Raw genomic sequence first — 25,005 nt, forward strand, 5'->3', positions numbered from 1 at the left:
TGTGTGCTAAGTCCCGCCCCTCTCTCAGAGATAGGTGCCTAAGTCTGAGCTGTAGGGAGCCACAAACAGGAACCATCTGCCTAGAGTCAGGTGGCTTACACACGTAAAGTGTTTCTTGTAGGAATCAGTTAGGTGCCTCTCTCACTCCACGTGGCCAGAGGAGGCGGTGCCCATCTTATTACTGTTAGCCGATGGCTTAAAGCACTCACCTGGGATGTGGGAGACCCAGACTCAACTTCCCCCTCTCTGCCAGAATTTGAACAGGGGTCTCCCACCTCTCAGGAAGGATACTCTAGTCACTGAGTTATGGGATATTCTGTTGTGGGAGTGTGTGGGGATTCCCTCAGTCTCTGCTGTTGAAGCTGTTCCATTGAGGATAAATAATGAAAGTGATTGGAGCATGGGGACAGGATCCTTGGTCCCCCACCTCAGTGACCTAACTACTGGACTTCACAGTCATTGTCTCTCTCTCTCTCTCTTTGGCCTAATGAAATATCTATCCACAGTGGATCAGTCATTGGATAAGAGAAAGGGAGTGTGAGAATGACTCTTTAGTAGGGAGCACACTTGGAAGAGAATATCCCATAGCTCAGCAATTAGAGTAACCTGCCTGAGAAATGGGAGACCCCTGTTCAAATTCTTGCTTCCCCCTCTGGTAGATAGGGGGAATTGGCCACCTGGATTTTGAATCTCTAAGCACACCTACTGGTTCACACCCCATATACAATTTAGGTGGCTGAGCTCTTATCTTCCCCTGGTTTGTGAATAATTCTGGAGCTTAAGTATCCAGACACCTAGAGGAAGGCAACAGTACACATGCTTAGAGGCTGAAACATAGGTATCTAGGGATTTTTTACTATGAAATATTAGCAAAAATAACAAGGAGTCCTTGTGGCACCTTGGAGGCTGAAATTTATTTGGGCATAAGCTTTCGTGGGCTAAAACCCACTTCATCAGACGCATGGAGAGGAGAATACAGGAGCAGGTATAAATACATGAAAAGATGTGAGTTGCCTTACCAAGTATGAGGTCAGTCTAACAAGACAATCCAATTGACAGCAGGATACCAAGGGAGGAAAAATAACTTTTGAAGGGTAATGTGAGTGGCCCATTTCAGACAGTTGGCAAGAAGGTGTGAGTAACAGTAGGGGAAAATTAGTATTGGGGAAATTAGGTTTAGGTTTGGTAATGACCCAACCACTCCCAGTCTCTATTCAGGCCCAATCTGATGGTGTCCAGTTTGCAAATTAATTCCAGTTCTGTAGTTGCCACTTTTAGGTCTGTTATTTAGTGACCAGGGAAACTGAAGTGTTCTCCTACGGGTTTTTGATGCATTTATTTGATGTAGTTCATGCATTTGTACCTGCTCCTGTATTTTCCACTCCATGCATCTGATGAAGTGGGTTCTAGCCCATGAAAGCTTATGCCCAAATAAATTTGTTAGTCTCTAAGGTGCCACAAGGACTCCTCATTGTTTTTGCTGATACAGACTAACACGGCTACCAGTCTGAAACTTATGAAATATTAAACACCTAAAGTCACTCGTTGCCTACAGGATTGATGAGAGTTTTGTGGACTGCAGGAGAGCCAAAACTGGGACGTTAGACACTTACACCTGAGACTTAGGCACCTAAGTCTGGGCTTTAGGCACCTAAGCACCTTTGTGGATCTGGGCCTTAGTACATAGTATAACTGTCAAGGTTCCTTCCCCACTCTGAACTCCAGGGTACAGATGTGGGGACCTGCATGAAAGACCCCCTAAGCTTATTCTTACCATCTTAGGTTAAAAACTTCCCCAAGGTACAAACTTTGCCTTGTCCTTGATCCATATGCTACCACCACGACGTGTGTTAAGCAAAGAACAGGGAAAGAGCCCACTTAGAGACGTCTTCCGCCAAAATATCCCCCCAAGCCTTACACCCCCTTTCCTGTGGAAGGCTTGATAAGAATCCTCACCAGTTTGTACATGTGAACACAGACCCAAACCCTTGGATTTTAAGAACAATGAAAAAGCAATCAGGTTCTTAAAAGAAGAATTTTAATTAAAGAAAAGGTAAAAGAATCACCTCTGTAAAATCAGGATGGTAACTACCTTACAGGGTAATCAGATTCAAAACATAGAGAATCCCTCTAGGCAAAACCTTAAGTTACAAAAAGACACAAAAACAGGAATATACATTCCATCCAGCACACCTTATTTTACCAGCCATTAAACTAAAGGAAATCTAACGCATTTCTAGCTAGATTACTTACTAACTTAACAGGAGTTGTAATGCTGCATTCCTGATCTGTTCCTGGCAAAAGCATCACACAGACAGACAAACCCTTTGTTTCGCCCCGCTGCAGATTTGAAAGTATCTTGTCCCCTCATTGGTCATTTTGGGTCAGGTGCCAGCGAGGTTATCTTGGCTTCTTAACTCTTTTCAGGTGAAAGGGTTTTGCCTCTGGCCAGGAGGGATTTTATAGCACTGTATACAGAAAGATGATTACTCTTTATATTTATGACAGTAACATACGGTGTCTGATAAGGAGAGTGGCACCACTCTGTGCTGAGACACAGAAGATGTAACCCATCTCCAAGAAAAGTTCTATGCTAACTCAGAGGTGCGGGATAAACAGCTATGACCAACATGACCCTAATATGCCTAATAATCAATCTAGCCCTGTGTGACCAAGGAATAATCATGCTCTTGGAATATACCACTTTATATGCCAAGGACGCTATCAGCATTGGTAGCCCTTGTCATTAGGTACATCCACCCTAGTTTACATGGGGTCCTACCCAGGGCTCAACCAAACATGCCACATATGGAATTCACATTTTCTTTTTATACTGTACAGTATATTAACTTACTTTATTTGATCACATCACCCTCCTCCAATAAAAACAAACAAACAAACTTTGAGAAAGTGCAGAAGCCTAGTGACCCAACAGGCAGGGAGTTAACTACCACCTTAGCTCTCATACAGCTGTACAGGGTAGACTAATGAAATCTAGCTGAATCCAATCAGACACTCAGAGGAAAGCCAGGAACCTCCATAAAGCAACTCTCCCCTAACTTACAGGGAATGGTGTTTTGGAGGAGTAAGAGCTTTCTATATAAGTGCTAGATGACTGGGTATTGCTTTAGCTGGGCTTCTTGTTTTGTTTAGCTTGTACAATCCACAATATGGTGATACAGATTTGGGGACAGATTCTTCTTTGGTGAAAGTTTTTTTTGTTTGTTTTTCTTTAACTCCTTGGTTGCCTCAGTGTAGCCATTTACAATTCCCTGTGTTCTTCCTTAATTTCAGATCTGAGCCTATCACACAGAGCATGAGAGAACAATATATAGTAACTAGGAAATGGCTACTGGAATTGCCCCAACAAAATCTGTTTATATGGGGTTATCCTCATGCTGGGACCGATGAGATTCCAAAATATCCTCTGCTGCTGGTGCTACTCAGTATCTTAACATAGCAAAAAGTCAGATAAACAAGTTCCACCCTCACTATAATGGGGGGTGAGGGGGAAAGGTGCTGTGAGTGGAAAAACAGTAAACATTACCAGTCCTTGTACAGTACTGAAGGCGTCAAAGAAACTGTTGTTAAAAAGACAGGCATATAAATCACGGCCTCAAAGTCTGCTACAGCCTTAGGAAAAGAACACAAAGGAACTACTACATAGTCAACCTTATACCAGTAATCACCTACAACACAAGCTGACAAACTGTCACTGATGAACTGCAGGGCAAATAGCACACTGAATGCCTAGTTCTGTTCTCAAAAACTACCTGCCTCCACTTCCCCAAAAGTATGATCTCACAAGCACTGCATGTAGAAAGTGGGTTTCTTCTTACAACATCGTCAGTAACCAAATGGAAGTGTGCATGCGGCCTAGCTGAATAAACAATCAATCAGTCAAACTTGGGAGTGATGTAGTAGTGAAACTTTGCAAGAATGTGCATGAAACTATCTCTGCAGTATGAGACAAAGAGCTTTGGATTCAGTGATAGACATGAAAAAAATACCTCAGTGGATGCTGTGTATGTACTCAAATCTCTTAAGCGTTTTCAAATTTGGAAGAGAAGAAAGATGTTTAAGTTGCCTGGGCAGGTGAATTCTTTTCTTTTCACTACTTCTTTCAGCAGTTCTGCTAGCTGGCAAGTGTTCTCAGATATGCACTCAGTTCCAATGGGAGATGCTACGATTTCTCAATGTGAATGAGGTTTAATGATATAGTTATTTTAAGCACATTATGCAGTCACTTCAGCCAGATTTTTTAAAGTATTTAGGTACCTAAAGATGCAGATAGTCACCCAATGGGATTTTCAAAAATTATCTGTCATTGATTTTAGGTGCCTTGTCATTTTTGAAAATCCCACGGAGTGACTATCTGCATCTTTAGGTGCCTAACTCCCTATAACAATCTGGCCCTAAACATCTGTGAGCTACACAGAGTTCCAGACAGACTGTGATCCCTGGTAAACAACAGAGAGGAAATCAAGCTGTGAGGAGACTGCTTAGTTGTAGTTGCAGCTATTTTCTTTAAACCTCTCCTATTAAAGATGGACCATGTATTGCTATGAGAGAATTTCATTACTCCATATTTTTTAATTAAATTTAGCTCTTCTTGTACATGGTGTTTGAATATCAGCATACCACATATGTTGCATGAATCACAAAATAAATTTGCCCATAGCACAAACATCAGTGCTGACTGGAGCACCAAATAACTTGAGAAATCCTGAGTGATACAGTTTGGAGTATGTGATGCCTTAGAGAGTGGGAAGAAAGACATTTCTTGCCACTCTGCTTGTGAATGGTGCTGCAGGCAGGAGGCAGACTCCTCCGGGAGCTAGAGGGAGCAGATATCACCTTGCAGACATTATACATTTTTAATCACAAATTTAATGGGGATGATTCTCCACTGCTTTATATCTTGTGTAGTCATTTACATCTGTAAAAAGTGGGTGTAAAAAGTTACTCAATCAAAATTCTCCAGTCACCTACACAATAGAAGGTTTTTAAACACATTTTGCAAAAGTACAACTAATTTATGCTGTTTTTACTTGGAATTTTCTGTTGGGCTTTTGGCTTGTCTCCTTTTGCTACACCCCTATTCTGCTGTGCTACTCACAAGACGGCCTTGTTGTGGCTCTTGCCTGGAGCAGTCTGGGATATTCCTGTGTCAATATAGGTGGGTGCTTGAATGACCAGTGCTTTGTGTTCCTTTAGTGGATGAATATGTTTGGGTGCCTGTATTTACAATTACACTGACATTTGCAAACTGTGGTCCAAAGCTTGCAGACACTTCATCACATACTTAAATGTATACATTATAGTCCCACTGAAGTTAAAGGCAGGGGACTATTCATGCATAAAGTTAAACATATGCATAAGCATTTGCAGAATCATTGCCCGAGTGTGTTCCTATGAAGTGAAAGGACATGACCTTTCCATTGGGAATCACATGCCTTATTTCTAATGTATCTTTCTTGGCCTTCTGAGTGAGAAGTATTGCTTCACTCCATAAAAACACACACAATCCAAGCATACACATGCTTTTCTATAAACCTCATATTTTTCTCTGAGATGGATTAGCTGTGATGGGTAGAGATATCTTCCATCTGCACTCAACAGAAATAGAAGCTTTTCACTTCTCATTCTTCTCCTGCCCTTCAAGATGATCATGAAGTTTCTGAGTCAGAAAAAGAATTAAGATGCTATTTGGTTTTCTTGGCATGTTGATCCAGACAGAAAATTCTGGCACTGTCAATCATCTAGACATATAATTTTCCTTTTTTCTAAAGCACTTCAGCACCACTTATACTGTTTGAAAGTGACAGTTTGCGATCAGTGTTATGCTTGTATCTGAAAGAAAAAGGCTTATGGTCTCTATATTCTTGGTGATTTGTATTCACAATATGCTTTGTTGTATTCCAGGAAAAAGTGGCTTCTTTCACATGGAAAGCTTAATTGGTACTTACGTATAGGCTAGTGGGAAGCTAAACAATATTGTCCAGCTATGGTGTGTTTTAATAAAATGCCATCAGTTTGCTAAATTGGCTAGTTTATAGAATATGAATATAAAACAATTTTGGATATAACATCAGTCTTCCTCCTATTGTTCTCTACAACTAAAGGGTAATAAGAAAAGCTGGCTGGATTTCAGATAAATGATCTGATAATTTTAGCCCTTCTGTTCATGAATCTTTTTTTTTTTTGGGGGGGGTACATATTTATTTGTGGTTTGAAATTATTCAACAATTTATGCAAACAAATATTAGCCTATGGGGGTCTGGCTAACTTTCACCATTTGTTACTCTTTATTAATGGTGTGTGATTGGTCACCTTAGTCACACAGGAGAATTTCTTCTCTCTGATTAGCTGATTGAAACTTTTGGAATAGGTGGATAACGAATGATAAAGAGTGAATAATGAAATAGTCTCTTTTATATGTAAATGTGTGATATGCATGAAGAGCATTGCCAAAACATGTACAAATGAAAACTTGATTGTAAGGGATCTGAAAAGCAGATACATGGTCATGAACATGGTTGACCTGAACAGCCTTTTGTAATTCCATGGAATTTTTATGAATACAGCTTTTACAGTATTAGAGCAGCTCCAATTTGTATCATGCTTATTGTTGAGTATTTATATTGCTGTAGCATCCAGAGACCTCAGTCAGGACTGGGGCCCTTTGTGCTAGGTGAGGTACACATACATAAGAAGACATGATCCCTTTTTCACAGAGTTTCCAAAGCCTCAGTCCTGCAATTCACTGTACACATGCAACCTGATGTGCTCACTCAGAGTTCCATAGACTTCCATGGGACACCATGTGGTAAGACTGAATTTACTGGGTCTGGGTCTGGGCCTATGCAGGAAAACAGTATGTGAAGTCTGAGGAAAAATGCTACAAACAATGCACATCCTTTTTTTTTTTTTTTTTTCCTTTTTGTTGCTGTAAACATCTTCATAATTTTTCAGATGCCTGGACTCAGCCAAGAGATTCCTTTTCAACCGAGTATTTTAATTTTTATCCTTAATAGCATTTGACAGAAATTCAGCTGTTCTCTCAGCTTTATCTAAGTGAGAACAGTACCCAGCCCAGAGTCAAAAACATCTGTAGTAATGGCTGTAAAAAAAGTAGAATCAAACAAGTTGAGTTTTGGGCTTCTAGCAAGCAGGACTTTAACTGTTTCAAAACTAGACTGAGCAGTACTTCCCCAGGAACAACTAGAGTTTATATGTAATAATATTCACAGGTTTTTTTACCACCGTTGCAAAAGCTGGAAGAAACTTGGCAGTTCACGTAGTTAGTCTCAGAAAAGAATATGTAGGACCAAATTTTTCCAGAGAATTTAGATCCACTTTTTCAAGTGATCAGCAGGGGGCATGGAACAGCATTCACGTCACACTCCCTATCAACACCCGACCCTGGCCAAGGAAGCTAATGATCCAACCAGTGGATGAAATTCAGTGATGAATCCTGGTCACGTGCCACCTGAGGATTGCTGCACATACACTAAGAAGAAGAAGGCGTGATCAGCATCCACAATTTGCATCAGATTTTCAAGAGCGCTCAATCCCTTTTAGGCACCAAAATAAGGGCCAGATTTTCAGAAGCATTCAGCACCCAGCAACTCTGATTGTGACACTTTTGAAAAAAATCTGGACATAGAAGTTCAGTACCATCCCACTTAGCTATTGGGAAAATCTGGCCATTTATTTTGTTATCTAAACGGGAGCTGAGCTCTCTTGCAAATGTGGCCCTGATCATGGGTGCTGACCCCTTTGGAAATGTAGCCCATAGCAATCACATCTGCTGGTCCGTATGCCTGTATGGCTGCTACAGTTTGCGTTGGGTCAGAGTTTATTGCTTTTTTTAAGATGAAATGCCTTAAAAACAAATTTCATCTATTTCAAGTGGCATTTGGAAAAAAGAAAAGGAGTACTAGTGGCACCTTAGAGACTAACAAATTTATTTGAGCATAAGCTTTCGTGAGCTACAGCTCACTTCATAAGATGCATTCAGTGCAAAATACAGTGAGGAGATTTATATACACACAGAACATGAAAAAATGGGTGTTATCATACACACTGAAAGGAGAGCGATCACTTAAGATGAGCTATTACCAGCAGGAGAGCTGGGGAGAGAAAACGTTTTGTAGTGATAATCAAGGTGGGACATTTCCAGCAGTTAACAGGAACATCCGAGGAGCAGTTGGGGGTGGGGAAAATAAACATGGGGAAATAGTTTTACTTTGTGTAATGACACATCCACTCCCAGTCTCTATTCAAGCCTAAGTTAATTGTATCCAGTTTGCAAATTAATTCCAATTCAGCAGTCTCTCGTTGGAGTCTGTTTTTAAAGTCTTTTTGTTGTAATATTGTGACCTTTAGGTCTGAAATCGAGTGACCAGAGAGATTGAAGTGTTCTCTGACTGGTTTATGAATGTTATAATTCTTGACATCTGATTTGTGTCCATTTAGTCTTTTACGTAGAGACTGTCCATGTTCATGTACATGGCAGAGGGGCATTGCTGGCACATGATGGCATATATCACATTGGTAGATGTGCAGGTGAATGAGCCTCTGATAGTGTGGCTGATGTGAATAGGCCCTATGATGGTGTTCCCTGAATAGATATGTGGACAGAGTTGGCAATGGGCTTTGTTGCAAGGATAGGTTCCTAGGTTAGTGGTTCTGTTGTGTGGTGTGTGGTTGCTGGTGAGTATTTGCTTCAGGTTGGGGGGCTATTATGTTGGCAAGGACTGGCCTATCTCCAAAGATTTGTGGGAGTGATGGGTTGTCCTTCAGGATAGGTTGTAGATCCTTGATGATGCGTTGGAGAGGTTTTAGTTGGGGACTGAAGGTGATGGCTAGTGGCGTTCTATTATTTTCTTTGTTGGGCCTGTCCTGTAGTAGGTGACTTCTGGGTACTCTTCTGGCTCTGTCAATTTCTTCCTTCACTTCAGCAGGTGGTATTGTAGTTGTAAGAATGCTTGATAGAGATCTTGTAGGTGTTTGTCTCTGTCTGAGGGGTTGGAGCATATGTGGTTGTATCGTAGAGCTTGGCTGTAGACGATGGATCATGTGGTGTGGTCTGGGTGAAAACTGGAGACATGTAGGTAGGAATAGCGGCCAGTAGGTTTCTGTATAGGGTGGTATTTATGTGACCATCGCTTATTAGCACCGTAGTGTCCAGGAAGTGGATCTCTTGTGTGGACTAGTCCAGTACACTGTGTACTAGGGCCCAGATCCACAAAGGTGCTTAGGTGCTGTCATAAATATAAAGGGAAGGGTAAACCCCTTTAAAATTCCTCCTGGCCAGAGGAAAAATCGTCTCACCTGTAAAGGATTAAGAAGCTAAAGGTAACCTCGCTGGCACCTGACCAAAATGACCAATGAGGAGACAAGATACTTTCAAAAGCTGGGAGGAGGAAAAAAATAGAGGGTCTGTGTCTGTCTGTATGCTGCTTTTGCCGGGAATAGACCAGGAAGGGAGTCTTAGAACTTTAGTAAGTAATCTAGCTAGGTATGTGTTAGATTATGATTTCTTTAAATGGCTGAGAAAAGAACTGTGCTGAATAGAATGACTATTCCTGTCTGTGTGTCTTTTTTGTAACTTAAGATTTTGCCTAGAGGGATTCTCTATGTTTTGAATCTAATTACCCTGTAAGGTATCTACCATCCTGATTTTACAGAGGTGATTTCTTTACTTCTATTAAAAGTCTTCTTGTAAGAAAACTGAATGCTTTTTCATTGTTCTCAGATCCAAGGGTTTGGGTCTGTGGTCACCTGTGCAAATTGGTGAGGATTTTTACCAAACCTTCCCCAGGAAGTGGAGTGCAAGGGTTGGGAGGATTTTTGGGGGGGAAGACGTGTCCAAACTATGTTTCCCAGTAAACTCAGTTAGAGTTTGGTGGTGGCAGTGGAGATCCAGGGACAAAGGATAAAATTAATTTGTACCTTGGGGAAGTTTTAACCTAAGTTTGTGAAAGTAAGCTTAGGAGTTTTTCATGAAGGTCCCCACATCTGTACCCTAGAGTTCAGAGTGGGGGAGGAACCTTGACAGGTGCCTAAAGCCCAGGTTTAGGCTTGAATAGAGACAGAGTGGATGTGTCATTACACAAATTAAAATTATTTCCCCATGCTTACTTCCTCCCCCACCCCCCACTGCTCCTCGGACATTCCTGTTAACTGCTGGAAATGGCCCACCTTGATTATCACTAGAAAAGGTTTTCTTCCTCCCCCACACTCTCCTGCTGGTAATAGCTCATCTTAAGTGATCACTCTCCTACAGTGTGTATGATAAACACCTATTTTTTCATGTTCTGTGTGTATATAAATCTCCTTACTGTAATTTCCACTGAATGCATCCGATGAAGTGAGCTGTAGCTCACGAAAGCTTATGCTCAAATAAATTTGTTAGTCTCTAAGGTGCCACAAGTACTCCTTTTCTTTTTGCGAATACAGACTAACACGGCTGCTACTCTGAAACCAATCATATCTGCATTATTAGTAGGGCTGTCAAGCGATTAAAAAACATAATCATAATTAATCACACTGTTAAACAATAATAGAATACTATTGATATCAATATTTTTGGATGTTTTCTATATTTTGAAATATATTGATTTCAGTTACAACACAGAATACAAAGTGTACAGTGATCACTTTATATTTATTTTTATTATAAATATTTGCACTGTAAAATATAAAATAAATAGTATTTTTCAATTCACTTAATACAAGTGCTGTAGTGCAATCTCTTTATCACTAAATTTGAATTTACAAATTTAGAATTATGTACAAAAAATAGCTGCATTCAAAATGTTTAAAAAAACATGCTAGAGCAGTGGTGAGCAACCAGCGGCCCATCAAGGTAATCCACTGGCAGGTGCCAGACTGTTTGTTTATATATTTCAGGCACTGGTTGTCTAGGAAGCTCCTTGCCTTCAGTTAACTCTTTCCTCAGGAGCTGAGGGGAGAAGGGCTGTTCTCTGGGCTCCCATTTTAAGCTCCTTCTCCTCCAGCCTGTGTATGCCTTGCAGGTATACTGGGGTGGAGTTGGCTGAGCCCAGAGCAGCTCCTTAACCCCTTGTCGGGTGTGGGGTTTGTATACCCGCATCATATACCAGTTCATATAAAGGTGCCAATACTGTTGTCAGATTAGGCAGAAATTTACCATAGTAGTTAAGCAGTCCTAAGAATGAACTTAAATGTGACACATTCTCTGGCAGGGGCACTTGAAGATCCACCTTCACTTTCTCTGGCAATTTCCTTAGACCTGGGGTATCAGTTACATGTCCAAGATATTCAACTGAAGATTTGAAAAATTCACATTGCTCTCAGTGTACTCTCAGTCCATGGTCTTCCAAACGTTGCAAGACAGTGTCCAAAATGAAAAGATGATCCTCTCGATCCTTTCCTGTAGCAAGGATGTCATCCAAATAACACTGAACTGTGTTCAGTCCCTTCAGAATCTAATCCATGGCTTTTTTGAACAGGAGAGGTGTTGAAGTGATACTAAGAGGCCACTTCTTGTAACAAAACAAGTCTTTTTGCATTTTGATTGTGACATATTTGCAAGATGCCAGATCAATCTCCCTTTATAGGTATACATTGAGCAAATCCAATTTATTGATATATTGTCTTCCACTAAGAGTAGCAAGCAAATCTTCAGTACGAAGTAGCGGATACTTGTCTGCATATAAAACTGGATTCAGTGTCACTTTGAAATCTCCACAAATTCGGACTAAGCCATCCTTCTTGATCATTGGTATGATGGGTGTAGCCCATTCACTGTGTGAAATCAGTGACAAGACTCAGAGTTCATTAATGGTCCAATGGTTAGCTTCTACCAGAGTCTTCAGAGCATAAGGCACAACTCTGGGGATTGCAATATTTTGGTTGGCTGGCAGACTTCACAATGAGCATCACTGACACATTACTCATCTGCTCAAATTCTTTTTTAAAAACTTTGGAGTGTCTGTCCAGTATTTCCTAAAGATTTTGAAGTGCTTTTGTAATTGCCTTGATCTCAGACCAATTCACTTTGAGTTTCTCAAGCCAAAGTCTGCCAAATAATGGTGAATACTTTCCTTTAATCACATACAAGGGTAAAACGACTGATTGCCCATCTAGTTGAACTTTCACCTGGAGTATTTCTTTTGGGACTAACTTTTCTCTGGTATACATTTTCAAAACTGTGGTGTTTTTTCCCAGAAGAACTTGTGATAAGTTTGGTGATAGGTATATGCAGAAATCAGTCAGATGGTAGATCCATTATCAAGCTCTATTCTTGCAGGAACTCCCTCAATCATGTGTGTGATCCAGATGCCATCTCTGACTTCAGCCTGTAAAAATACATGTAGAGCTAGGTCTTGGTCACTGTCACTAGAACTTTTGTCTTTTTCCACGTTATGAATTCATGTTTATCATCCTTTCTTAGGTTCAGTCTTCGTAGGTGTTATATTGAATATACAGTTTCTCTGTGTTGCTGATAATTGCATTGTACGACAGCTTATAGCAATATGTCTTTTCTTATGGCAATTCCATCTAGTGACCTGGCATGCCCAGCAATCTTTTTCTGCTTGCATCATTTGCAGACAGTGGCCACAAAGAAATTATTTATGTTCCCATGGTCTTGCTGATTCAGGAGGTTTACTTCTTGGTTCACACTAAATTCCAGAAAATTCTTCTCTGTGATTTCCATGGCCAAAGCTACCTCAAAAGTCTTCTTGAATGTAAGCACTGATACAGTCAGTAACTTTTTCTTGATTGGTCACTGCATAATCCAGAGACAAATTGGTCACACACTGCATCACTTTTTTGTCCGGACTAACAATGCTTTGATAACTTACTTAGAGCAGAAGCAAACTGTGCTACCGACTCTTCACTTCCCTGATGTAACTGATGGAACCAATATCATTCTGCTATCGTTGATGGGGCAGGAGAAAAATGTTGCTGCATTGCTTCAGTAATTGCAGTGTATGTGGCAGTTCCAGGCACAGTTGCAGACAGAAGGTCACATAGCAGTCCTTATGACTTTGGACCCATCACTGTCAGTAAGATTGAAATTCTTTGTCCATCTGGAACGGAATTGCAAGCCACAAATTGCTCAAAGCATTTGAGGAATACCACCTACGATCCGTGATTTTTGAAAAACTCACAAACATTGCCCAGAAAGGTTACTATTTCTCTGCTCTTCTGTTGGACTTCATGCCCTCCCAGATATCATCTCTGCACAGGGAAACTGTTGTTGTTGTTTTTTACTGTGCACTATCTGCGCCTGATTTCCTTCTACTGGTTATGTGTCTGTACTGCAGAATAGAAACAACAACAAGGAGTACATGTGGCACCATAGAGACTAACAAATCTATTTGGGCATAAGCTTTCGTGGGCTATAACCCACTTCATGGAGTGGAACATACAGTAGGGAGGTATAAATACACAGCATATGAAAAGATGAGTTGCCTTATTAAGGTGGGGGGTCAGTGCTAATGAGCCAATTCAATTAAGGTGGAAGTGGGCTATTCTCAACAGTTGACAAGGCCAGTCCTCACATACAGACAGCCCTCCAACCTGAAGCAAATACTCACCAGCAACTACACAACACATAACAAAAACACTAAACCAGGAACCAAACCCTGCAACAAACCCCAGTGCCAACTCTGTCCGCATAGCTATTCAAGGGACATCATCATAGGACTTAACCACATTAGCCATACCATTAGGGGCTCATTCATCTGCACATCTGTAATGTGATATATGCCATCATGTGCCAGCAATGCCCCTCTGCCATGTACATTGGCCAAACCGGACAGTCTCTACATAAAAGAATAAATGGACACAAATCAGACATCAAGAATTATAACATTCAAAAACCAGGAGGAAAGCACTTCAGTCTCCCTGGACACTCAATAACAGACTTAAAAGTGGCAATTCTTCAAAAAAACCCATCAAAAACAGACTCCAATGAGAAACTGCAGAACTGGAATTAATTTGCAAACTGGACACCATCAAATTAGGCCTGAATAAAGACTGGGAGTGGAGGTACCACTACAAAAACTAATTTCTCCCTGCTGATACTTATATCTTCTTGTTAACTGGTTGAAATTGGCCACTTTGTTTACTTTGGCTTCATTAGCACTACAAAAGTGATTTCCACCCCTTCTTGTCAACTGTTGAGTATAGACGACTTCCACCTTAATTGAATTGGCTCATTAGCACTGACCCCCACTTGGTTAGGCAACTCCCGTTTTTTTCATTTGCTATGTATTTATCCTCCCTAATGTATGTTCCACTCCATGCATCTGATGAAGTGGGTATTAGCCCACAAAAGCTTATGCCCAAATAAATTTGTTAGTCTCTAAGGTGCCACAAGGACTCCTCGTTGTTTTTGCTGATACAGACTAACACGGCTACAACTGCAGAATAGATCTTTTCTGGTACTTAGGCTTCCTCTGTTGGCTATAGATGATCAGTGCAGGCTATAGGCTGTTTCTCTTCCTGCTTGTACATGGTCAGCAGTATCGCGTTTACAATGGTGGCACTGGTGCCATGGTGCCGTGCCCAGGCTCTGAAGGGCCCTGGCCCAGCCCGACCCACTCTGCTTGGGCAGCACTCTGAGGTCCTGCCAGCTCTTCTCCTTCCCCTGGCCCACGGCCCCTGCCCCTTGCCCACTCCTGTTGGGTCACAGGACGGCCGAGGGTTCCTCTCCGCCTTGGAGCTGGATTCCCATGCTGCCTGGCTGGGGATGCTGACACCCGCCCCGCAACTCCGTGCCGCTGGGAGCTGGGGCTCCCCTCCTCTACTCCCCCAGCTCCCCGCGCCGCAGCCAGGGGCTGGGGCTGACCCCTCCGGCACCTCAGTTCCCCACACTATTGCCAGGGGCTGTCCCCCAAACCCACCGCCCCCACTGAGCTCCCCGCACTCCTGCCAAGGTCTAGGGCTGACACACACACCCTGCCAAGCTCCCCACACTGCTGTCAGGGGCTGGTCCCCAACCCCCACAAGCTCCAGTCTGCACGGGGCTGGAGCTGAACCTCCAAGCCCCACTGCCTGACACCTTGCATCTTCACCTCTACATGCATGTTCCTCCATGCTCCTCTATGGGGGGGGTGTACCTGACTTTTTTGGTAAACTGGGCATTTGTTCATTTGCTCTTGCCAACTGATGAGTTGGCAAGAGCAAATGGGACAAATGCCTGTTCTTGTCAAAAAAAGTCGGGACAGAGCTTAAAAAGGGAACTGTCTGCCAAAAGCGGATGTATGGTCACCCTGCTTCCAGCCAACTGGGTCCTGAAAGAGCCTGGCCAGGGTGGGAGCAGACCCTGACCTGGCTGATCGCACTACTTCTGGAGCAGTTCCCTGCTCTGGCACTAGACCAGCCCGGCCGCCCTGCCAGCTCAGCCTGGCAGTTGCAGTCACCTCCATGCAGGGCATGTGAGTGTGGCCAGGGGGAAGGGTATGAGGAAGTGGGTCTGTGGGGCTGCTGGGTAGTGGGGGAGGTTTGTGTGTTTTGGGTGCTAGGCAGTGGGGAGTTTGTTGGAGGGCAGTGGAAGAGGTCTGTGTGTTGGCATGCTGGGCAGTGGGGGGTCTGAGTGGGGTGCTTTGTAGTTGCAGTGGTGGGGCTGTGGGGAAGTGCATTGGGCGGTGGGGCTGTGAGGGGGTGCTGGGCATAGCAGTTCCAGGTGGCGCTGGGCATAGGGAGTCAGGGCTGTGTGGTGTGGCATGGGCCCGCCCCCGAGGGGAAGGGGCACGCTGGAAGCACAGGGGTGGGCAGGCCAGTGTGCATCTGGCAACTACAGGTTTGTATTCAGTGCCCTTGCACTGGGCTGGGCGGAGCTGGGCCACCCCCGCCATGCCATCCCTCAATGCCGTGGCCAGTCCTCACTCCGGGGACCGACCTCCCGGCACCGTGCTCCATTGCCCGCATGGGGGCTGACAAATATGTTTGCCGATGAGTATCCTGAAATGAAAGAACATAAATTTTATATCCTGCTCTGTGTATGTTGTAAAGTGATAACTGTATGCAGTCATGGATTGTTATGTGGGATTACATGTGGGAGTAAATTTTCAATAGCATCTAAATTACTTATTTACTAAATTATATTTTCAATAAATGAGTGAGCAATTTAGAGCCTCAATCCCATTGAATTTCAGTGAAACTCAGGCTCCCAAATCACTTTTGAAAATTGGATTTAGGCTCCTTAATGAATGTGGCACTTTTGAAAATTTCACCAGTGGTCTTTTTATCTTATTTCTGGTCAGTTTTTTGAGCAAAGTTCCTCCAAGAGCTGTGAGTTTTGCTTGAAGTTCTGTACTGAGGTCACAAGTACAATTTTTGGATCCCTTGTAGATCTTTCTGAAGATTTGGTCACAATCTAAATCGGCAACATCTGAAGAATACTGTTAGTTTTTTCTCTTTGGACTGCTTTCCATCTTATCACTGTGGAATAAGTTTATTTTTGTATAAATGACAAAATTATAAGTGCCGACATTCCATCCAATGTCCTTTCTAGAGGTTTCTCCTTTTTGCTTTAGTCCTCCCATCCTGATCTAAGTGTTTTTCCAAGGAGGCTGGTTCTGACTTGCTGCAGGACGAGTCAGTGCCACTTCTGTATATAGGATACTTAAAGGCTCCATTCCACATAGTCGATGAGCATGTTCCTTCTACAGAGTTTTTAGATCTTGGTTTGTGGAGTGAAAGATAAGAAGGAATCCTGTATTTGGATTCTGTGTGTGGCAACTCAAAGGTGCCAGTCTGGCCCTATGTCCTTTATTGCTCATTATTTTTATAAATGCCTCAAGTATTGCTTGCAAGTGCTCTAATATTCAGCTTCATGCAAATGACACAATTATCTTTTAGAATGGTCATAATTTATATGACAGGTTTCAGAGTAGCAGCCGTGTTAGTCTGTATTCTCAAAAAGAAAAGGAGACTAAGGTGCCACAAGTACTCCTTATAATTTATATGATTATTCTGTCATTTGCAATGTGATTTTGTCAATAATTGCAGCTTATAATGATTTGTTTTTACGTGGTAAGGAAAGGTAAGGAAAGGTGCTTCACCATTATTCAGCTGTGACTCAACGTTGGCAACATAAAGTGGTAAGGAAAGGTGCTTCACCATTATTCAGCTGTGACTCAACGTTGGCAACATAAAGTGATTTTCTTTTAGAATTTCCCATAAGTCTCCACTTATAAAATGTGTTGATGAACATAAACAGTTGAGCATCTGGCTGAACTTTTGCTGAAGGAACCATGCTATAAAAGGTTATTAATGTAAAATTTGGTGCTATTTGGACGGGAGAATGCACTGCAAAATATATTATAGAGAATACTACTACACTAGCATTGACTAGATGACATAATATGTCTCTTCCATCTCAAGCTCTCTTCTAATTCGTTGATACTGGGGATTACATGTGTTCTATTATTAATTGAGATCTATATTACAGTATAATATAATTTAGTTAAACTGTGAAATAAGTTTTCAAGGTAGGTTGTAGAATCCCTGTCATTGGAAGGTTTTAAGAACAGGTTAGACAAACATCTGTCAGGGAAGGTCTAGGTCCTGCCTCAGCATTGGGGGCTGGACTAGATGACATCTTGAGGTCCCTTCCAGCTTTACTATTTCTATGATGTTCATTCAGTCCTCAGCAATTGACTCTCTAAGTTTCTGTACCACATGCTTCACCAATCATGTCTGATGTAATTATAAATCACACTAAGATAAATAATTCTACTACAGTACATTATTATAGTCAAGAAGACTTAAATGTAAATGCCCTGCAGGAGGAATGAGTCTTTTGTACAGGAATTCAAGGTGTTATCCCCTGTGTAGACCTTTAATTTTTGGCTCAGCATAGTAGCAGGGCCATGTCTTTCCTTCCATCTCTTTGTGCTCTATGCAGGCATACAATCGAATACCTAAGGTATATAAAAACTGATCTTTAAAATCTCCTTGGGTTTAAGAGTTAATATTGCATTGAGAAAAATAAGGATATTTCACACATATTGAGAAGTTATTTCAGTCTTTCTGGGTGTTACTTTGGTTCACATTTTTAAGGTTTTCTTTGCAATCAAAAGGTCTAGAAATTGATTTATTTTTAAAGCATAGAATATTCAGCAGAATCTGATTTTGTCATCAGGACATTACAAATTCAACAAGCAGGCTAGATTTGGCCTGTGGAACTGGTGTTCATCACCAGTGTTCTACTTAAACCCTGAAACACACCTTAGTCATTATTTTCTTCTGTGTATAGTCCTGTAGTTAGAAAATTGTTCCATGTTACCAAGTAGCATCACTTGAATCCCAGTTTATTAATGTATATCCTGATTAAAAGATGTGAGCAGTTTTCTAGTCAGACTCTGAGGAGGGAGGTGTTAAACACTTCATGTGAGGCCTTCATTTTATCACACAGTATATATAACATGATGATTTAAGGTGTTCTGTCATTCAGCATCAGTGATCATGGAATCATTTTAATAATTCTCTTTATGCCATGCTAGAAAATTTGCTAACTTATTAATATATTATCTTATAACCCCTTCCTGGAGTTCTGAAATTTTGTGGGAAGTAATTCATTAGAATTGCACGGTATCATTTTTATCTTTGAAGGTGTATTAGAGATGAACTATAAAATCCTATCACTTTTTTGTTAGTAGTAGTTGGTTAAAGGAGAATTATTGTTTTTAAGACTCTTAGTCATTACTATTTCATTAGATATACCTGAAAAACCACACTGAATCCTATTTCAACTTCTATAAGCCAGTAGTCAGTGATAAGTACTGTAGACTTCAAGCACAAAAGAATAAGTAATGCTCAACTGAAATAATCCTGTTTGAGATGAATGAAGGATGACATCTTCAATTGCAATATGAATTACCTTTTTGAGTATGAATGTGTTTTAATGGAAATCTGATACTCAATAAGCCAGACTTTCTTTGTGATTTGTAACAGCTATCTGTAGGTGACCCAGACTTAGTGGGATACATTATTTTCGGACATGCTCACATATAACAGATCTGAATTTGGGCCATAATTCATTGACCATCAATTGAAAGTAACAAAAAAGTGTCTGTGTTTTTTATTCTGATTCTTAGCGATGAAACATACTTAGAGTGATGTTTGGATAAAATACAGCTCCACAGCTGCCCACTCTTATTTCATTAACAGTCTGGGTTACTTTAAGAAATAAAGGGACACATAGATTTCCAGCATTGTATGTGCATGCAGGTTGGTAAAATTCATTAACTTTTGTTGAACCTTAGACTGTGGATAACACAGAACACTGAAAAAAGATATCACTGAAAATATTTTCAGGCAGGCTACTGTTTATATTGTATTATCTGACCTTTGTGCTTTAACAGTACCTGATCTCAATTTCAGACCCCGATCTGATCAGAGTTTGTTATATATAGTACTGTTACAGCTGCATTAGAGTTTCTACTTGAACTAAGAAGAGACAAACATAACTATGCACTTCATAGTTGGGATGACCCTATTCTAGGGAAAAAAAAACAAAAGAAAGTAGTTCAATTTGCAAGTTACAGGTGCTCAGGGCAAAGTGCCTAATCTATTTTCTTGCAACTCTTATTGATTAAAAAATAGCTCTTCCACATCTTCTTTTAGAGCAGTCAGAAACTTTGATTTTTTTTTTCCTGGCAGTAAGCAACAATATCAAAGCAAGTTACCTCTAATAGTGGAGACTCAACCATGCCAAGCATATACATTATGCTTTTTTAAAAACAAGTGAAAAGACTAAGTGGCATATTTATTAACTTAAAACCCTTTTTTCACCTTCCTTATTTGAGAATGCTTAAGTAACTATATTACCCAGCTCTTTGAGATATAGAAATTGCTGTCACTCCAGTTGAAATTCCTTGAGTGTGTGTGTGTGTTCTTATAGTAAGTTCTAAAGTAATGGTGATCAGTTGCATTCAAAAATTCTAGTGTCTACTCTAATTAAGATTGGCACATTTTTACTTACTCTTAAAGGATTCTCCCATGACATATACATCTGGGTTTTTTTGTTTCTTCTGTCAACAGCACTCAACTTCTTCTTACAGCTTCCCTTATAATAGAGAGTGCAAACTGCAATTTGCAAAAGATTCTGGCTATTCTCTATACATCCACCATGTATAGTGTAAGCAAAATTCAAACTGGCATCACCACATGCGTATTATTTGGCATCAGGAAAAAAACTTTAATTAACTATTAGAAATGAAATGTTGTTCGTTACTTAGCTCTGCTGCATAGGTTACAACATATCTTAAGTTGAATGGAATAGGGCTTTTGGTCCTATTGATAGTATGAGTAAAATTATTATTGCCCATAATATTAGTTCTGTGGCTGTGGGTCTGCAAAACAACCTGTTCTTGACCTCATGGTTGGAAACAAAGATTTAGAGCAACATTTTCAAACCTGGGTACCTAATTTTAAGCTCCTAAATCCATACTTAGGCATCTACATGCAACTGGTCTGACTCTGAGAAATGCTGAGCCAGCCATCTCAATGAAGTCATTGGTAGCAGTAAGTGCTCATAACTTTTGAAAATTAAGCCACTTTTATTTAGGTGCCTAGATGTGGATTTCAGAGCTCAACATTCAGCACCCAGGTTTAAATTTCAGACCTTTCCTTCTCTCACAAAGAAAGTATTCTGACTTCCTTATTCCTGAAGCAACTGGCATATTGTATTGATTTATAAAGTAATACGGTAACTCCACTTATTCAGATACGTGAAGGCGCCAATACTGCTAGGCACCGAAGACCACCTGCAAGGTGTTGAGATCTCTCAGCCCTGAAGCCAGTGGGGATGGAGCAAAACACATTGCATAAAGTGCTGTGTCGGCATCTCACAGCATCAGGCCTCTAACTGGGAATCGGGATGACTTCTGTATTGGGATGTTTCCCAGGGAATCAATTTGGCCTAATGGTGAAGCTGAATTGCTGCTTCTTAATCAGGACAGAATTAGCATAAAATCTGCTTAATAGGAATACATTCCATTGATGCCCAGTTGTGTCTAATAGATGTTAAATGTAGAGCTCCAGTCTTATAATACAGTACTAGTATTGGCACAGCCCATAGATTCTATGGGAAACAATGGTTTTCAGCAGTTAATTGCACATCCAAAATTAGAGGTAATTTTCAAACTGGAATATGGAATTACATTCCTAATGTTGTTTAATATTTTGGCCGTAAGTACCTGGGAACTGGTGATTTAATTGATTTTTCCTGTGTTTCCAAAATCTACGCTTTCCTAAAATAACTCCAATCTAATTTGTCTTCATTACACTTATGTGGGCAATGAAGAAATTATCTTCATTTTTTTAGACATTCATTATAAGTATCCACAGCTACATGCAGGTATTGAACATTATAATCCAAGGCACATCTGTATCCTCAGTTCTGATTATTTGACAGTTCAAGGCATGGATGATACTGAACCATTTATTTTTTGAGACAGCAGCAAATACAGCATACTCAAAAGCTCTGTGATGTCATCCATATGCTCCTCATTATCTTTGTTGCATTTGGATTTTCCTTTATTAACTTATATGCACTTTCTGTAATTACCTAGAATGGATATTTGTATGTTTCCAACTTTAACAATATTCCATTGAATGTCCAAATTCAACACTTACATGGTAGATTCACATGAAGAGAGAATCTAATTTCAATAGCTCAATTTTAATAGTCAAATGAAAACATTGCTGAAATTTCTTCTCAGAGGACTGGATGGTATTTTTCTAACTTGTGAAACAGACATGAAAGAGGTGAATAGTTTTGGCTGAGGAAAAATGATTTATTGAAATTAGTGGTCCTTGCCCCTCCCCCAAATTCTCCAGGAATTCCTGATTCCTGCAGGGTGCAGAGCTGGTCCAAAACTGTGGAACCGTCACATGGATGACCCTGACCAGCTGCTGATGCCTTAGGGTCTAGAGAGATAGGGGAAGCCCCAGACCTTTTCTTTGGAGGTTAACCCCACCACGCCAGTGAAATGATGTGGGGGAGTCTTCCAGTGGGAACACCATGGATTTTTTTTCCCTGTCCAATAGGGCTGATATGGAAGAGGAAGTATCAGTCTATGTCAAGACACATGGGGAAAATTGACTCTGCAGCTTCTCAGTCTTATGAAAATGAGACTCAGAGAGACTTAGAAAAATTAAATAACTTAAATGAAAATAAATTATTGTTTATGATGAAAGGTTTTCATGACAGCTATTGGGGGGTTGGATGGGTGGGTGGGTGGGAGGGAGAGGCACAGGCGGTCTCTCCAAAGACAGTAATAGACCTCATTAAAGTCAAAGGCTGTTCAAAGCATTCTTTTCTCATCCTCATGGTAAACAACTCTGCAAGGCCCTGAAATATGACTACCCACTCAGAGTCATAGAGTTTAAGGTCAGAAGGGGCCACTAGATCATCCAGTCTGACTTTCTGTATATCGCAGTCCACCAACACCACATAGTACCCACAAATTAAACCCAATAACTGAAAAGAGATTCACAGGTGTCTAGACTATTCTGTGCCACAGGCAGAGATTAGGAGGGATGGAGGTGCACCAATGTTCAAGGCCCCTGCTATAGAAGGGAAATGATTAAGTGAGATACACCTAGATAATTTTGACAAATGACAAGTGACAAGTTCCTTCCTGAACCCACATATGGTAGATGTGGTATATCTTGACTTTAGTAAGGCTTTTGATACTGTCTCACATGACCCTCTCATAAACACAACCTAGATGGAGCTACTATAAGATGGGTGCATAACTGTTCCCAGAGAGTAGTTATCAGTGATTCACAGTCAAGCTGGAAGGGAATATCAAGTGGGGTCCCGCAGGGATCAGTTCTGATTCTTTTCAATATCTTCATCAATGATTTAGATAATGGCATAGAGAGTAAACTTATAAAGTTTTTTGGATGATACCAAGCTGGAAGGGGTTGCAAGTGCTTTGCGGGATAGGATTAAAATTCAAAGTGATCTGGACAAAAAGGAGAAATGGTCTGAAATAAACAGGATGAAATTCAATCAGGACAAATGCAAATGCACTTAGGAAGGAACAATCAATTGCACACATACAAAATGGGAAATGACTGCCTAGGAAGCTGTATTGCTGAAAGGGATCTGGGAAACACAGAGGATGATAGGTTAACTATGAGTCAACAGTGTAACACTGTTGCCAAAAAAAGCAAACATCATTCTGAGATGTATTAGCAGGAGTGTTGTAAGCAAGACACAAGAAACAATTCTTCTGCTCTACTCCACGCTGATTAGGCCTCAGCTGGAGTATTGTGTCCAGTTCTGGATGCCACATTTCAGGAAAGATGTGGACAGATTGGAGAAAGTCCAGAGAAGAGAAATAAAAATGATTAAATGTTTTAAAACATGCCCTACAAGGGAAGATTGAAAGAAATGGGTGTATTTAGTCTGGAGAAGAGAAGACTAAGGGGAGACATGATAACAGTTTTCAAGTACATAAAAAGTTGCTACAAGGGGGAGGGAGAATTTTTTTTCTTCTTAACCTCTGAGGATAGGACAAGAAGCAATGGGCTTAAATTGCAGCAAGAGTGGTTTAGGCTGGACATTAGGAAAAACTTCCTAATTGCAAGTGTTGTTAAGCACTGGAATAAATTGCCTAGGGATGTTGTGGAATCTCCATCATTGGAGATTTTTAAGAGCAGGTTGGACAAACACCTATCAGGGATGGTCTAGATAATACTTAGTCCTGCCATGCGTTCAGGAGACTGGACTATATGACTTCTCGAGGTCCCTTCCAGTCCTATGATTCTGTGGTGATCAGTTAGATCCTGAGCATGTGAACAAGAACCAGTCAGCCAAGTACCTGACACAGAGAAGGGTTGGTGCCATTTTAGAGCCTTGGTCCATGCCACATCTCCAGTTGTGGCAATCCCTGATGCTTCAGAGTAAGGAGATTAAAAAAACCATCCTAGAATACACTGGGGAGAATCCTTTTCTAACCTCTGCCAGTGGCAAGCTGAATACCTGAAGCATGAGCTTTAGGAGCATAAGACATAAACTGGAAGTGATCTGAAGGGCTGTTGAGCCCTGCACCCCAACATCACAAGCAACCCTGTCATACAATTGCACTCTTAAATTTGTCCAACTCTCTCTCAAAACTAATTAAGTCATTTTCCTCCACATCTCCTAATGGCATGCTGTTCCAGAACTTCATCCTTCTGATGGTTAGAAACCTTCTTCTAATTTCCAGACTGAATTTGTTAAAGTCCAATTTATATCTATTTGTCCTTGTACCAACATTGTCCTTTAGCTTAATAACTCTTCACCCTCCCTGGTATTTCTTTCCTAATGGTTTTTATAGAGAACAATCATATTCCCTCTCAACCTTCTTTTTGCTAGACTAAATAAGACAAGCTCTTCCAGTCTCCTCAGATAAGATATGGTCTCCATTCCCCTGATCATTCTAGTACAGGGGAGAGCAACCTTCAGCATGCGGCCCATCAGGGTAATCCGCTGGCAGACCGCGAGACACTTTGTTTATGGCCTGCCGCTTCCCGCAGTTCCCTTTGGCTGGAAACAGCAAACCACGGCCACTGGGAGCTGTGCGGGGCCAGGCCTGCAGACGGTCAATGTAAACAAACTGTCTCATGGCCTGCCAGCGGATTACCCTGGTGGGCTGTGTGTCGAAGGTTGACGACCCCTGTCCTAGGAGCTCTTCTCTGTACTTGTTCCAATGTAAATTAATCTTTCTTCAAGATGGGTGACTTGGCCTAAAGAAGGAACAATATTCTAAAGTAAAAGTATAATTGACACTATGAATAGTTTCAAACTGCACAAACTCTGTGGCTTTATATATTTTTTTAATGGGCCCAATTCTACCCTCTGATACTATGTGATTTCTATTGAAGTCACTAGAGAATGTTGTCTGTGTAAATAGTACAAGTTCTAGACAAATAACTTCAGTGAGTGTTGTTTGCATATATCTACAAAGAAACTATAACCCTTAGTAAAGGAGGTAGCAT

Source organism: Lepidochelys kempii, chromosome 2 (genome assembly GCF_965140285.1).
Source record: "Lepidochelys kempii isolate rLepKem1 chromosome 2, rLepKem1.hap1, whole genome shotgun sequence".
NCBI lineage: Eukaryota > Metazoa > Chordata > Testudines > Cheloniidae > Lepidochelys > Lepidochelys kempii.